General features: G+C 40.0%; 1 protein-coding gene across 1 annotated transcript in view; it reads left to right on the plus strand.

Moving 5' to 3' along the window:
- Positions 1–17,532, plus strand: part of tenm2a (teneurin transmembrane protein 2a) — a 1,632,827-nt gene that overhangs the window by 120,522 nt on the left and 1,494,773 nt on the right. The window contains exon 3 of the mRNA XM_067996099.1: positions 4,698–4,790. The gene's annotated coding sequence lies outside the window, so the exon portion shown is untranslated. The remainder of the gene's footprint in view (positions 1–4,697; positions 4,791–17,532) is intronic.

Here is a 17,532-nt window from a genome sequence, read left to right on the forward strand (position 1 = left end):
GGTTACCGACTGTCCTGCCAGTGGAAACAATTTCTCCCTATGTACTTTACCAAAATCCATCATAATTTTGAACACATCCATTAAATCTCCCATTAACCTTCTCTGCGCTAAGGAGAACAAACCCATTTCTGAATCAAAAAGTAAAATGTTAACAATCTTCCAGTGCACAGGACATGAAATTTGGCAGTCTGTTGTCAAATATAACCTGGAGACAGCAGGACATCGTAAGAATCAAATCCATTTTGGGTTAAAGTAGAAAGTTCAGCATTTTCTGTTTGTAATTTAAATGAATTTCCAACAGTTCTAAAATGGGCTGTGGAACACAGATTAGTCACTTGACATTTTAATCCGTGGTTTATGGAACTCCTGTTGCGAGAACAAAAATTGCTTGGCAAAAAAACAAAAATGATTCTTATTGTGTGAGCCGAGTAAGTGCTGGCAGTGTATTGAATGTGAAAAGCATCATAACCAAGCATAACCCTTTCCTCAGGTGAAGGTTCCAGCAGAAGCAACTGGATAGTAATCAGAAGAGCTCAAACCTGGCTGATTTTTGTTTTCCCCATCCTTAGCCCAGAGATGCAGTTTAGCATCCCAACTGCTCTCCTGGCTGAACTCACCGAACTCAGCACAGAACAGTTGTCGTACTTGGGGACTATTGAGTCAATGTGGCTCAGGAAACACAATTATTCTGTCATCAAGAAAACTGATTCTTCCTTCTCCTCCCGAGACCCCTGAAGGTCATCAAAATGGAAAAATTAGAAGATTTTGTTTGTTAATTTTGGCTCAGTTTCCATTTCACATTTCTCCTAACTGCTTGGCAGTGACCAGGTACAAGGAACTTCAGTTAATATTGTAAATTTGATGTGTTTATCCAGTAGTCTCATTAAAACCCACCCAATTTTCCTTTGACAAATGCATTCATATTATTGAGTTCCATGCTGCAAGTTGGTGAAATAAACCCAGATCTAATATTGAATAATTTTTCATACTGTACAAAATATTCATGAGAAGGATTCATTTCTTACTTAAATAAATTTAATGTAAAATTGCAGTTGACTTTTCTTTGCCATCAAACATTTATTGGTAGCCTTTGTAGTTTCTTCTTATCAACTTTCTGAGGGGACCTGTGTATCCAAACTGAATTCTAATGATGTACCAGTAGGAGGGTCAAATCTTATAACTTTAATAATTTACAAAAGTGAGATGTTGTTAGAAAAGTAGGAATATCTAGAGGATACACAGGGTATAATTTCAAAGTTTGCAGATGACACGAAACTCAGAAATGTGGTAAACAATGTGGAGGATAGTAACAGACTTCAGGAGGACATAGTCAAGACTAGTGAAAAGGGCAGACACGTGGCAGATGAAATTTAACACTGAGAAGTGTGAAGTGATACATTTTGGCAGCAAGAATGCGGAGAGGCAATATAAACTAAATGGTGCAATTTTAAAGGGGTTGCAGGAACAGAGAGACCTGGGGGAATACATGCATGTATCTTTGAAGGCTATTAAGAAAGCATATGGGATCCTGGGCTTTATTAATAAAGGCATAGAGTACAAAAGCAAGGAAGTTATGCTAAACCTTTATAAAACACTGGTTAGGCCTCAGCTGGAGTATTGTGTTCAATTTTGGGCACCACATTTTAAGAAGGATGTCAAGACCTTAGAGAGGGTGCAGAAGAGATTTACTGGAATAGTACCAAGGATGAGGGACTTCAGTTATGTGGAGAGCCTGGAGAAGCTGGACTTGTTCTCGTCACAGCAGAGAAGATTAAGAGGAGATTTGATAGAGGTGTTCAAAATCATGATCGGAAATAAGGAAAAACTGTTTCCAGTGGCAGAAAGTTCAGTAACCAGAGAGCACAGGTTTAAGGTAATTGGCAAAAGAACCAAAGGCGATATGAGGAAGCATTTTTTTATGCAGCGAGTTGTTATGATCTGGAATGCACCGCCTGAAAGGGTGGTGGAAGCAGATTCAATGATAACTTTCAAAAGGGAATTGGATAAATACTTGAAGGGAAAAAATGTACAGGGCTATGGGGAAAGAGCAGGAGATTGGGACTAATCGGAAAGCTCTATCAAAGACTTGGCACTGGCACGATGGGACAAATGGCCTCCTTCTGTGCTGTATCCTACTATGACACTATGATACTGTTGCTGATAGGATTGCATTGTTACACTACAGGAAACACTTAAATAAGGATAAACTTAGAATCATACAGCACAGAAGGAGACCATTCAGCCCATCGTGCCTGTGCCAACTCTTTAAAAGAGCTATATAATTAGTCCCATTCCCCTGCTCTTTCCCTGTAGCCCTGCAATTTTTTCCTTTTCAAGTATATACCCAATTCTCTTTTGAAAGCTACTATTGAATTTGCATCCACTACCCTTGCAGGCAGTGCATTCCAGATCATAACAACTCGCTGCTTAAAAACAATTCTCCTCATCTCCCCTTTGGTTCTTTTGCCAATTATCCTAAACCTGTGTCCTTTGGTTACCGAACCTCCTGGCAGTGGTAACAGTTTCTCCTTATTTACTCTATCCAAATCCTTTATAATTTTGAACACCTTTATTAAATCTCCTCTTAACCTTCTCTGTCTAAGGAGAACAATCCCAGCTTCTCTAATCTCTCCACTTGGTCACTTCAAAATTGGAATACTGGAATTTTCACCATTGAACAAAATGTAAAGTTATCTAATTTTCCAAACTGAGTAAATTTGAATTTGAAGCTTGTTTTTTTGCATTCCTGCTGTCAGTTTTGTAAGATCCACAGAAGGAAAAAGGAAGCAAATGCAAATATCTAGTAGTGTTAGTCTAGTGAGCCTCATTTGTGTACAGTTCTGATGTGAGCAGATTAGTGTTATTACAAGCTTCCCTCATATCCTGATTCTTTCACAGTAATATACCATATAACACACTGACTATAACCAACTTTGTCTGCTTTGATCTGTTGGTTATGGCACTAGACTAGCAGCCCAAAGCTAATGGGGGTAATTTTAACCATCAAGAACGGGTGGGTTGGCGGCGGGTGGGAGTTGAAAATAGTTGTTTTTTTGGATTGCAACTGTATAATTTTCGGACTTTGTATTCCCAGTGGTAAGCCTGTACTTTTATGCACCTACGTTAAACCCAGAAGTGAAACTGGGTTGCAGTCACGACCCAAAAAACAACTATTTTCAACTCCCACCCGCCCTCAACCTTCCTGTTCTTGGGGTTTAAAATCACCTCCAATGAGTTCAAATTTACCATGGCAAATTGTGCAGTTGAATTCAATAAGTCTGGCAAGATAAGAATGAAAGCTGCTGGATTGTTGTAAATTACAAACGGTTCACCAATGTCCTTCAGGGAAGGGAACCTACCATGCCTACCCAGTCTGGCTTAATGCCCTTTGAAACAATTGGTACAGAACATCTGCAAAAAACCCAATCACTCACAAAGGCTGTAGTGGTTTAAGGACTAGGCCCACCACCTTCTCAGGGTAACTAGTCATGGGTAGTTAATGTAGCCTTTTCAACATTCCCCACACCCCATGAACAAATTTCTCACCCACAATTCTCCATGCAGCTTTGACATGTGGTGATCCACTGAGTATTCCAAGCACTTCCCTACAGTAAGGGAGCAACCTGAAGTGGAATAATTGGCCTGGAGCACATCATTTGCTTGATGAGCTGCTTCTTGGCACAGAAGAATAATGAAAGGGAAAAATAAATACCGTTAAAGTATTCATTTACTATTATGATTCAAGAGGATTTTTCTTAAAAATAAATGCCAAACCATAATGAAGAGCAACTGTTTTTATCCTGATATTTAAAATTATAATTTTCAAAAATTTTGAATGCTTCATCGGCATATTTGTGTTTTTCCGTAGTATTTTCAGTAGGCTGATTCACTGATTATGTGACAGGTTGCATATCAATCGTGTTTTTCTTATTACCTATTTGACCAGTAGTATCCAGTGCAATAGTTCACATCAAAAGAGGAAACCTTTGGGAAGTGGTGGTTTAGGCATTAGATACTGGCCTACTGCTAAAGGACCTGGGTTCAAATCCACTGGAGATTAATGGATCAAAATTCTCTGTCTGCCTGATGTAAGAGTTCCTGGCCAGTCTCAAACCAATTCCGTATGGACATGGGCCTACACTACAAAACTGCACCGAATTCACACGAAAGGAAACTATCACAGGAGTAATAGGGTAGCCTTCTGAGGTTGGAGCTAAAGCATGTTGTTGAGGTTGAGCACGGGAGTTTTACTCTGTATCCAGCTGTGCTTTACCTAACTTGAGAATGTTTCAGACTGACCAAATTGGAAATGTTTCATTTCCCAGCACTAACATCCTTCATCTTACCATAAAGAATTCACAAGAGTTTCTTTTTAAAAAAATCTGCAATAAACTCAAAGGTGAAGATAATTAACTTTTAAAGACTACATTTTAATTAATGATTCAAAGTGTCAAATTAAAATATTGTACTGATTGTTTGGCAATTCTGTTAATAATGGTGTGGGATGCACAATTGGAGAATTTGACCTTCAATTCTTTATATGTATTGTTATATTAAAATGTGTCAGAAAATGTATTTTAATTGAATTGGTTAAACATTGAATAATTTAATGAAAATAAATATTTTTTTGCCATTGACACTACCAGTTGTCACTGTTTGAGACAACCTTTTTCTCATTTTATTTTGTATTTCAACAGATCGATGACTGAAGGAGCATTTTTTGGATAAAGCTGTGCCACATGATCCAATTCCTACAGTTTTCATTGTGATTTGCTAAAGGATTCATAATGGTAGGGACAGAAATTTCATTTTAATTATCTGCTCTTTGTCATTGTAAAATAATTGAGAGTGCAGATGGTTGCAAGCAGGCACTGTCTATTTCCACAATGAACACAGACACCCCTTGGGATGGATTGGGGCATGGAACTGGTAAACTGACAGTTATTTATATTTTGTTTCGAGATATAAGTAATTCACATTTTGTTTAGAGATATATATGGACATGTACAAATGTAGTGGGTGGGATGGAATGTCTATTGGATTAGAACGGAATAGGAAAGCTAATAGAATGAATGGGGGATTTGCTTAGAAGGAATGGAATGAGAGAGTTAATGGAATGGGCTGGGTATGGGAATCATGTATGAATGGAATATAATTATCAAACTGTTCCTGTTTCATCATCTACAGGATGGTAACCCATCCAGCACCAATAGAGGAGGGATGAGAACCGATAAAGGCCCATTGGCTGATAACTCAGAAATAATATTAATGTTTATTTTACTTCATAACAAAGCTTTACTATCAGTGTACAATTTATGAGATGTGATTAGAGTTTATTTGTCAACTAGCAGAGATGGTCCAGTACTCAGTATATAATACATGTACAGTTTATTGGGTAATTATGAGTGATAAGGCATGTGTTTTATAGGTGTTTCATCACACCAATGATTTTTGTGATATACATTCTTGGTACAAGATGATATTGGCTATTTATGCTGAATGTGGAGTTTGTGTTCAGTGAAATTAACAATAAGGTAATTGAAAATTTAAATCTGATATTCTGAGAGTATATTAGAAGTCTCTGGGATAGCAGCAGGCTCAGAGTTCATCACAGACTTTTTAATACTGATAGACATGGAGTTTCCATTTCAAAGCTTTTAAATATTTGAAATTATGGACCTGGCGTTTAGCTTACTTTTGTTTACAGTCGCTGTGTTTGCCTTTACAGTGACCTCTAACAGTGATAACCTTTTTAAATATGTCTATTAATGCGAGTGTGTTTGGCATCAATTTCAGTTGTATTGATCTCCAAAGACTTCATATAATTTATAAGAGGAAGCTTTGTGTAGTACCGGTTTTTACCCACCAGATGTGACCAGAGTACTTTGTAAGTAATCTACCATAGACTTTACAACATTTACCAGAGACCTCCAGAGATAGTAAAAAAGAACAATGTTAAATTGTTATCAGGCAATAAGGTTCCCTCATTCAATTTTCATCAGCCACTGAGGTCCCAGTGAAGATGTCACTTTGTAAATGGGATTTTGATGGTCTTTGAGCTTCCATAATAACATTCACTGAAATCTTACCAGAAGTAATAGCCAGCACAAACCCAATCACATTGTTTTACTAATGTGTAGGTGAGTGAAGATGTTAATTTCAAAGGAAATAGCCACCAATTGTTCCAAGGGAAAGAAAACAGAGAATTAGATCTTATATGAACAGGCATGGACATTAAGGGGAAATAAGTTGATCTTACCGTAAGTAAGATATTGCAACTGGTTTGTAGAAGGAATAGGATATCTGTTGAAAATGCACCCCAATCTTGGTAAAATAATGAATATACTGCCCATGCCAACGTATCCAAGTAGCTCAGCAAAGTGATTGTCAGCAATGAATTTATTATTATACTGTGATACCAGGCATATAGGGGCTTTATGGTCTGTACAACATCAAGTTCAAAGTACAAGATGATACCCGAAACTGAGAAACATGGTGATAATTCAAGGCTGCCTACAACCTCGCAACTGCACCTGGTAGTAATGATTGATAGCTTATATTATGAAGATGTACAGGAAAATAATTTAAAGGAATGATTAATTAGGTCAATGCTGATCTTGAGTGTCCTCTGCTGGAAGTGCGAACAAACAGGTGACTGGACAACTGGACACATTTCCTCTTCTTTATTTGTCATGTAAAACAATACTTCAGTTAGGGATCATGTCTTATGAATCACTTATCGATAGTGACTGCAAGACCTTGGAATCAACAGAATCACTATAAATTGCCACTCATCAGCTCTGTGAAAGGTGTCCACTCATAATCATGACCACACCCTGAATTACTTATGGTCTCTTGTGCTGTTTTTTTCACTGCTGTCCACACAGTGGAGCCAGTGTGACAGTAGACCATTTCCACAATGGCTATTGTGGTGTCTCAGTCAAGGAATTGCTGATGCTGGGATACAGATAGAAATGCATGAAAGAGCAAAGAAGGAAAAATGTGAATTTTCTGCAGTATCAAGATTATAGTGCGACTAGAGACATAATGATAAACGAATTGAAGTTTAACTCAGATTTGAAATGGCACAGAGGGATCGCACATGAAAAAATATTGCAAAGGAACATAAAAAAGACCATTTAATTCCACCTGGTCAGCCCCAGAGTTCAGAAACAAAGTACGCAGTTTACTACATATATCTCTCAATTGATTTTCTTATGAAATGCCTGTCCGACACCCTCTTAAAGTTACTGGTGTTATCAGCCTCAGTTGCCTCCTTGGCCAGTATATTCCAAATATTTAGCAATCTCTTTGTGTAATAGTTACATCTGATCTCTCTATTCACCTTACCCCTTCTGAGCTGCTTCTTATGCCTCCTCATCGTCATTCTTTGGCCATGTTTCTCAGGGTTCAATTTATCAATGCCCAGAAAGATCTTGAGTACCTTAATAAGAGGTACCCTTCTCTTCCTTCTCACTTTTCTCTATTCTTTTTGCGCAGGAAACCCACATATTAATTCTCCCGTGAGCATCCACGGGGAGGTTTATTCTTACTGCTTCAGCTGCCTGCAATGTATGGTTGTTACAGTGTTGCTTCTAGTGCATACCTACACTTCAATATGATAAAGTGGTACCCAGAGGCACTCAATTTAAATATTGTCCAAATGTTTAGGGTCACAGGGACACGTGTGGTTTGAGGTAAGCACTCAAACAATTTTTAATCAGTTACTTTTTAAAATTTAGGATATTTTACAAATGAATTTTATATAAAACTCTCTATTTGAGATACTGTGGTTGCTTAATTGAGAAAACCTGTTTGTTGCAAATTCACTGGTTATGTATAGACGTGCCTAATTAACATATTAAATGGGCATCTGCTATGTGCTTGTTTGCTTCGACATATAATTAATCTGGATTTTAATGTACAATAAAGTTTTTATTGGGAAGTAATTAAGTTAGATCATGTGGATTGGTTCTTAAGGAGGCTGCTAAGATGGTGCCACACAGAGATGGCAAGGATGGAGGTACTTCCAGGGGTGTTTTCACAGCAGTGCGCTCGCCTGCTGCTGAGATGCGCTGCATTTTTAATTTTTCTCACTCACATATAAGTCACAAATTAACAAGACAGTTTCATCCACATTTTACACGATTCCACACTCCTGTTATTGTAATTTCAGCTTTATCTGCTGAGACCGTTTATATATTGAAAATACGATGTTAATAATGTGGAATCTCTGAAATGGAGCTCTCATTAACAACACTCATGGCACATAAGCGATATTGTATTTGGGCTTCATTTAGTGGAATTTTTAAATCATTTATGATCCTTTTAAGTGTGCGGTTAGTCACACAACAATTTGCAAAGGTCCAGGATTATTAGATTTCTGTTCATTATAAAACTGTGTATTAGGGCTACCCTGGGTGCAATTATGAGAGGTCTTGTTGCAAAATGAGTCATAAAATTTTGAGCTTAAAAAAAATTGCTGAACTGGGGCAAAATCCAACAAGGGCCAAATAAGAGAAGCAGTCTTAACCCCTTCAGTGGAGGTTTCTTTGTCAGCTATCTGGATGTAATATAACCCACTTCAATGCATAACTTTGGGACTGTAAACATCATTAGAATTCTCTCCAAAATTCTACCTGTGCACTCCAAAAGGGAAGGGAATTGGAGTGAGATCACAGGATAAAGGAATAGACACCAAACAATGAAGATGGCTGTTGAACTTGAAGAACCTGAATACCTCAGAAAGATGCTTACAAAATGTATTGTCCTCAGGTGCCCCTCTCCTTCCACCTAAGAGAAAGAGGAGGTGAGATGTAAACCAAGAATGGAATTAAGATAGAGATAGAGAGATTGGATACCTTTACAACATAGCTCATGACTGTAAATCTCTGGATCTGCTGGCTAACACATATTAGATGTGATTTTTACTGACTGCTTTAATCCCATACGTGAGCATGCAAGCATGAGACCAGTTAAGATATGTTAATGATCTTCTCGTTACTCTAGCACAGCATGGAGCATTCACTGCTGTCCACCTCCACTACTTCTTGCCAACAGAGCAATGGATAATTGTATTACCGGAGTGTCACAAGAGCTCTTTTGCTTTCCATTCAACTCCAGACACTGAAAAATACTAAAAATTTCTAAATCAGAAAACACTTTCGATTCTTTCAGATATTATAGCGTGTTTCCTACATTACAATAGTGACTACACTTCGAAAGTACTTCACTGGCTGTAAGCGCGTTGGGACGTCCTGAGGTCGTGACAGGCATTATATAATTGCGAGCCTTTCTTTTCTTTCAGTATTCCAACAAGTAGACGTGATATCATTATCCATGATTCATGTATCCAATTGGACCACCAGTATGTACCCTGTGCAGATCATAAAAATTTACGGCACAGAAGGAGGCCATTCAGCCCATTGTGTCTGTGTCGGCTGAAAAAGAACTATCCAGCCTAATCACACTTTCCAGCTCTTGGTCTGTAGCCTTGTAGGTTACGGCACTTCAAGTGCACATCCAAGTACCTTTTAAATGCAATGAGGTTTCTACCTCTACCACCCTTTCAGGCAGTGAGTTCCAGACCCCCACCATCCTCTGCGTGAAAAAATTTCTCCTCAGCTCCCCGTTAATCTTTTTACCAATCACTTTAAATCCATGCCATCTGCGAATTGACCCCTCTGCTAAAGGAAATAGGTCCTTCCTATCCACTCCCATCTCGGCCCCTCATAATTTTATATACCTCAATTAAAATTCCCCTCAGCCTCCTCTGTTCCAAAGAAAACAACCCCAGCCTCTCCAATCTTTCCACATACCTAAAATTCTCCAGTCCTGGCAGCATCCTCGTAAATCTCCTATGTACCCTCTCTAGTGCAATCACATCTTTCCTGTAATGTGGCAGCCAGAACTGTATGCAGTACTCTAACTGTGGCCTAACTAGTGTTTTATTCAGTTCTAGCATAATCTCCCTGCTCTTATGTTCTATGCCTCGGCTAATAAGGGCAAGTATCCCATAAGCTTTCTTAACCACCTTATCTACCTGCCCTGCTACCTTCAGGGATCTGTGGACATGAACTCCAAGGTCCCTCTGTTCCTCTACGCCTCCCAGTATCCTCCCATTTATTGTGTATTCCCTTGCCTTGTTTGTCCTCCCCAAATGCATTACCTCACACTTCTCCAGATTGAATTCCGTTTGCCACTTTTCTGCCCACCTGACCAGTCCATTGATATCTTCCTGCAGACTACAGCTTTCCTCCTCACTATCAACCACATGGCCAATCTTGTATCATCTGCAAATCTCTTAATCATGCCCCTTACATTTAAATCTAAATCATTGATATATACCACAAAAAGCAAGGGACCTAGTACTGAGCTCCACGGAACCCCACTGGAAACAGCCTTCCAGTCACAAGAACACCCGTCGACCATTACCCTTTGCTTCCTGCCACTGAGCCAATTTCCCTTGGATCCCATGGGCTTGTACTTTTTTGACCAGTCAGCCGTGTGGAACCTTGTCAAAAGCCTTGCTAATATCCATTTAGACTACATCAAATGCTCTATCCTCATCAACCCTCCTCATTACCTCCTCAAAAAATTCAATCAAGTTAGACAGACACGACCTTCTTTTAACAAATCCATGCTGACTGTCCTTGATTAATCTGTACCTTTCTAAGTTTATCCTGTCCCTCAGAGTTGATTCCAATAATTTTCCCACCACCAAGGTTAGGCTGACTGGCCTGTAATGACTCGTTCTATCCCTTTCTCCATTTTTAAACAACAGTACAATGTTAGCAGTCCTCCAATCCTCCGGCATCACGCCTGTAGCCAAAAAGGAATGAAAAATGATGCTATTTCCTCCCTTGCTTCTCTTAACAGCCTGGGATACATTTCATCCAGGCCTGGTGATTTATCTACCTTCAAAGATGCTAATCCCCTTAATACTTCCTCCCTCACTATGTTTATCCCATTCAATATTTCACACTCCTCCTCCTTAACTACAATGTCTGTATCGTCCCCCTCTTATAGAATCATAGAATGGTTACAGCACAGAAGGAGGCCATTCGGCCAGTCGAGCCCGTGCTGGATTTCTGCAAGAGCAATCCAACAAGTCCCATTCTCCTGCCCTTTGTAGCCCTGCAAATGTTTTCCCTTCAAGTACTTATCCAATTCCCTTTTGAAAGCCGAAATCTGTCTCGAAAACCCTTTCAGGCAGTGCATTCCAGATCATATCCACTCGCTGCATAAAAGTTTTTCCTCATGTCGCCTTTAGTTCTTGCAGGAGAAGGTGGCGCATATCAAGTGGCAACAAATGGCAGTGGCATTTAGCCTGTCGAGCCTGTTCCGTCTTTCAATGAGATCGTGATGGATCTGTGACCTAACTCCATATGCTCGTCTTAGCCCCATATCCCTTAATACCCTTGGTTCACAGAAATTTATCAATCTCAGATTTAACATTCGCAAGTGAGGTAGCATCAACTGTCGTCTGCAGAAGAGCGTTCCAAACATCTACCAAGCTTTGCGTGTAGAAGCATTTCCTAACTTCACTCCTGCACGTCCTGGCTCTAAATATTAGGCTATGTCCCCGCGTCCTAGTAGTGAAGTCTAGGGGACCTCCAAAAACAGTTACAAATGTCTCGCCAGCCAGAAGCAATAATCCAGCCACTAACCTGTAAATCGTGCATGGTCCCTTTAAATAGCATTGGTGGGGGTCCTCCAGGCACTCTAAAACACGTTCAGATGGTCGGGGTTAAGACTGTGCGTTGAGTTGAGCGTTAAGTCCCAAAATGGTGTCTATCACTTTAAATAAGCGTTGCACACTGATTGAAGCCATTTTCTCCCGACTTTACATGATTCCAGCGTTTGTTATCTGTGCCTGTGCTAACTCCTATACCAAGATGGCGTCTGGCGCGTGTCACGCAGGAAACGTGCGTGCTCATCCAGGACGCCATCTTGGATGTCGGAGAGGCCGTGTAGCACTGAAACAACGGGCGCTACACGGCCCAATTTAGCGCCCAAAGTATTCATTAAGAACCATGCCCACATCTTAAACCTCCACACATAGGTTACCTTTTTGGTCTCTAATACGCCTTACTCTTTCTTTAATTAGTCTCTTGTTGTTTATGTATTTAGAAAATATCTTTGAGTTTTCCTTGATTTTACTTGCTAATATTTTTTCATGCCCTCTCATGATGTGATTAAGTGATGGGTACAGTATGTGGTTTTCAGTACTTGACCAATCCAAAGTTACTTTGGAAAATTACTTTCTGAAAATGTCTTGTTGAAAAATTAGATTTTCAGTTGACTTAGCTTGTTATTTCCAGGGGTGTTAGGCAGTTCTCTATTTATTTTTGAAAAGACCAATAAGATAATAAAATAAAATGGACGAAAAGAAGAGGGAAATTGGGTATTCTAGAAACTTTAAAAGACAAGTTTAACACATGGTTCAATCTGCAGAAAAAAGCAATGTTCAACTTTATTTCATGAACTTTTACATTCAAAAATAATGACAGTTCCATTCAAACAATATTTTTTCATATAGTGTTCTGTGTATCTGCTGGGTATTCTGCGGCGAGTGACTCACGTCCTGACTCCCCAAAGCCTTTCCATTATCTACAAGGCACAAGTCAGGAGTGTGATGGAATACTCTCCACTTGCTTGGATGAGTGCAGCTCCAACAACACTCAAGAAGCTCGACACCATTCAAGATAAAGCAGCCCGCTTGATTGGCACCCCATCCACCACCCTAAACATTCACTCCCTTCACCACCGGCGCACTGTGGCTGCAGTGTGTACCATCCACAGGATGCACTGCAGCAACTCGCCAAGGCTTCTTCGACAGCACCTCCCAAACCCGTGACCTCTACCACCTAGAAGGACAAGAGCAGCAGGCACATGGGAACAACACCACCTGCATGTTCCCCTCCAAGTCACACACCATCCCAACTTGGAAATATACCGCCGTTCCTTCATTGTCGCTGGGTCAAATTCCTGGAACTCCCTTCCTAACAGCACTGTGGGAGAACCGTCACCACACGGACTACAGCGGTTCAAGAAGGCGGCTCACCACCACCTTCTCGAGGGCAATTAGGGATGGGCAATAAATGCTGGCCTCGCCAGCGACGCCCACATCCCGTGAACGAAAAAAAAAATTGCAATTGACATCATGGAGACAGAAATGTTTGTGAAACTACTGAAAGTTTCTTGTTCTTCATCATGATCCAAAGTGAAGTTAATTATATATTTTTTAATCAAATGGCCAAATCAATTAATTTTCTGCATCTTCCCTGGATCGTTTGAAAATGAAAGAAAGAACTTGCATTTCTGTACAGTTTATTCTGAATTCAAAGTGGCTCAATTCAAGATATCTGCTAATTCAAAAAATGTTCGCACTATATTTCCACTCTACTGTGTTATTTATATTGCTTCATTCCAATTACTAGATGATTCAACACTTTTAGTGCAGAAATGACTTTGAATTACCAGGAGGAGACTGTATCTCCTTTCACATCCTCAGGACATCCCAAAGCACTTCACAGCCAGAGTTATTTTTGAAGTGAAGTCACTTGTTGCTGGGCAGGCAAACACGGCAGCCAACTGATGCACAGCGAAGTGCCACAAATAGCAAGTGAAACAAATGACCGGTTAACCTTATTCTTTTCAGGGATGGGAATAGGGTAGAAATGTTTTCTCTGTGTATGTGTTGGGGTATGGAGTTAACCCAAATTTAATCTCCTAATGGTAGTATTACCAACTAGAAATAGAGACAAGCTAAGATCTGGAGAACAAATGCAACTGAAGCAAGGTGCCCTCTACAGCTGCATTAAAATGGCCCATTTACTCAGAAATGTGCTTGTAAAATTTTATTACATTTTATATGGGGGAAATAGAATCAATATCTTGATAGAGTGACAGCAAAATAGCTGTGAGGGAGAGTTAGACAGTTACGGGAAGCCACAATATAGACAGGATGACAGTGGGCATGATTGCATGCGCTCAGGAGTTGGAACCACTAGTGTTCTTGGGATCAGTGTTTCACCTACTGTACAGTCTAAAACAAACTAAAGGGGCATCAAAAAGCTTAGTTTCTTTTTCTCTGATTCTACTATGCTTGCAATGATTAAGGTCACAAATGGAAGCTGAACCAGACCTCTTTACCTCAGCAAAGACTGATTGTCCTTTTTCCATCAATCGCCATCCAGCATTATGTAAAGGAGGTTAATTATTTTCACCTCTTTTCTCTGAAGCTGGAGATCCATGCTGATGAATGGTTTCATGAGTACAGGCAGTCTTCTGTAACATCATCTAAGCAGCCATTTTTAATGTGCGGATATAGATGGTGGGTGTAAACAGGCTATTCAACTATAGGGGACAACACAGTCAAACCAAATACTTTTCTCACCTAACCTCCATCAATGCACATGTTCTGGCAGAGGCCACTAATTAGCAATCAAGATCAGGAGCTCTGGCTTATTTTTTTCTCCTCTCTGGACCCAGGACAGTGAGGCCATTTATAGTAACTCTACTGTCACCCAGACCAAGATCATCTAACTCAGCACAATTTTCTTGCCTATAGTGCTCAGTAACACTGCACGCAATGTGTTTACCACTGAGCCTTCAGGGGAATAGGATGCTTAATTTTTCATATACTTTAGATTCAGCTTTAGGGTATATATTAATGTGTTAACAGAAGACAATTTCTTTGATGTAGCTGGTGTTTTAATAAAAGCAGTGCCACAAGATGCAAGACCTGACAGATAATGAGTTTTAGAGTTGTAACTATCAGGAAAAATAAACAGGCTGGGGATCTTTTTTCTAGAAAAGAGAAGGCTGCGGGGTGACCTAATGGAGGTCTTCAAAATTATGAAGGGGTTTTTGATAGGGTAGATGTCGAGAAGATTTTTCCACTTTTAGGGGAGTCAAAAACTAGGGGTTATAATTATAAGATAGTCACTAATAAATCTAATAAAGAATTCAGGAGAAACTTCTTTACCCAGAGAGTGGTTAGAATGTGGAACTTGCTACCACATGGAGTAATTGAGGTGAATAGCATAGTTGCATTTAAGGGAAGGCTGGATAAGTACAGGAGGAAGAAAGGAATAGAAGGATATGCTGATAGGGTTAGACGAGGTCGGGTGGGAGGAAGCTCGTGTGGAGCATAAACACCAGCATAGACCACTTGGCCAAATGGCCTGTTTCTGTGCTGTAAATTCTATGTCATTCTATGCAAGTAGTACCAGGTTATATTTTACAACTCGTTACAGGGTGAAAAAAAACTGTCCAACATATCTATGAGCTTGGCTCAGTTAGTACCACTTCTGCTCTCAGTCAGAGTTTCGTGGGATCAAGCTGTGCTCCAGTACTTCAATACACAATGGAGGTTGACAGTTCGGTGCAGTACTGAGGGAGTGCTCCAATGTTGGAAGTACTGTCCTTCAGATGAGTTTTTAAACCAAGCCCCTGTCTGCTTGTTCTGGTGGACAGTAAAGATTCTGTGACATTATTTGAAGAAGAGCAGCAAATCGCCTGATGTCCAGGCCAGCAGTGATTCAGAGATGATTTATCACAGGGTATTGATGGAATATGCGACAACATAATGCATTTTTGGGGGTGCAATCTGGTAAATGAACTCGTTTGTCTCGTGCAGAACCATTTAGGACAGTCTCGTTCATTTAGGACAGAATTTTCTGAGGCCCCACGCCACCAACGTGCCCTTGCACCCAGCGAGTGACTCTTTGGAAAATGATGGGGTACATTGCTGCAATTTTTTGTCCATTAATGTCAATAAACTGAATGTTGTGGGCAGTACACCTACGATTTTCTGATAAAGAATCCACTGCACGAGAGGCCCAGAATTGAAACTGGGGCTTGGAAAATCCCACCTGTGCGGTCTCGGTTCATACATGAATGGTGTGCTAGAAGATGGCCAGTATCTGTGAAAATATACCTCAGTGAGAGATGTCAGCTTTAGGAAAGGGTTTTATAGTTTGCATGGCTTGATGCTCCACTGGGTAATGCTTTTGCTCTTTTACCATCAAAGAAACAGAAAGTAAAAGCTAAACAAAGAATTTATGCAAACTGGCTGAGAATTGGAAATATACTTGAAAAGGTAGAAATTTGCAGGGCTATGGGGAAAGAGCAGGGGAGTGGGACTAATTGGATAATTGGATAGCTCTTTCAAAGAGCCGGCACAGGCACAATGGGCTGAATGATTCTATGACTGCCCATAGAAGGTTTGAAATAATGTGGCATCTCTTTAACACCGAGACTTTTAAGCCATTCCATCAAGATCTCGGCAAACTGTTGACATGAAGATGCTCACAGTTTACAAACACCATGAATGATAAGCTCGGAGCATGGGTGATTAGGTATGAGTGGTCTGGAATAACAGTTGGAAGAAGCTTGTGTCTAATGAGAGAGAGCATGAAAATGAAGATCATCATTATTAGTCTGAAGATACAATTCACTGAATAAAAGCTGATAATTTTGCTCACATCTGGTCCTGTACTATGCAGCTTGTTTATGTCTCAGCACCAACTTCTGTGTCAATCCCTCTCCTTGTACAATACAAGTAAGGCAATCATTTACTCAAATCTGATGCCAAAGTAGTGTTTATCTATGGCTTAGTGCCAATTGCTCATTGTATATGTTTTGCGCTGGGTAAGAGGGAACAATTTATTCACATCTGGCATTTTATGGCATACATGTTTCTCGGTGCTGACTCCTGCATTATATGTCTGTCACAGTAGAGGGGCTGGTTTTAGAGACCTGGAGAAGTGATGTCGGTGATGAAAGGACATTTTGACTAAGTATGTCATATAGGAACAGTAGCTGTATAAATTGGATACATCGTCCCTGTAGAAATGGTGTATCTCTCCTGTTCAAGTAACCTATGCAAATCTATGTAAGTAAGTACAGATCCCCTTTGATGTGTGTGTTAGTATCCATTGGGGGAGAACAGGACACAGGTACAGACTCAATGCCCCACATTCAAATGAGAAAAAAGAAACTTTCAAATAACCGTTATTTTGGAAAAGCAAAGCCACAGAGTCTGCATTAATGTACAGCAATAAAACTTAATGAACAGCAAACATGCAGGGAGCTTTCAGAGTGCTGTGGACCTTCAGCTCGCAGACATTTGCACATTAGTGACGCACTAGTACAACTTGAACAGATTAATTATCGTATACCTGCTAATGTTAGTCTAACAACCAAGACAAAATAAAACACCTACACAGGACGGGCTTACATAAAAGAAATAGTACTAATATGATATGCAGTTACATACAAATAGTATGCTTAGAAAGAACTCGGACTTGCTGTTGAACAGTAGGAATGATCATTGTATTCACCCACCCGCCTCTTTGCCACCCATACTACATGCATTGACTACACTAACAGCTGCTGCCAGTCTCCTCACTCAGAAGCTCTCAGGGTGTGAAGAGTATATGGGACTGGGGATTATCTCACGCCATGCTTGTCATTCTCTGTCCCTGCGTCTCTTCTGCAACTTTTTGTATGTATTTGTGAGTC

Source organism: Heptranchias perlo, chromosome 14, assembly GCF_035084215.1.
Source record: "Heptranchias perlo isolate sHepPer1 chromosome 14, sHepPer1.hap1, whole genome shotgun sequence".
NCBI classification, from domain to species: Eukaryota; Metazoa; Chordata; class Chondrichthyes; order Hexanchiformes; family Hexanchidae; genus Heptranchias; species Heptranchias perlo.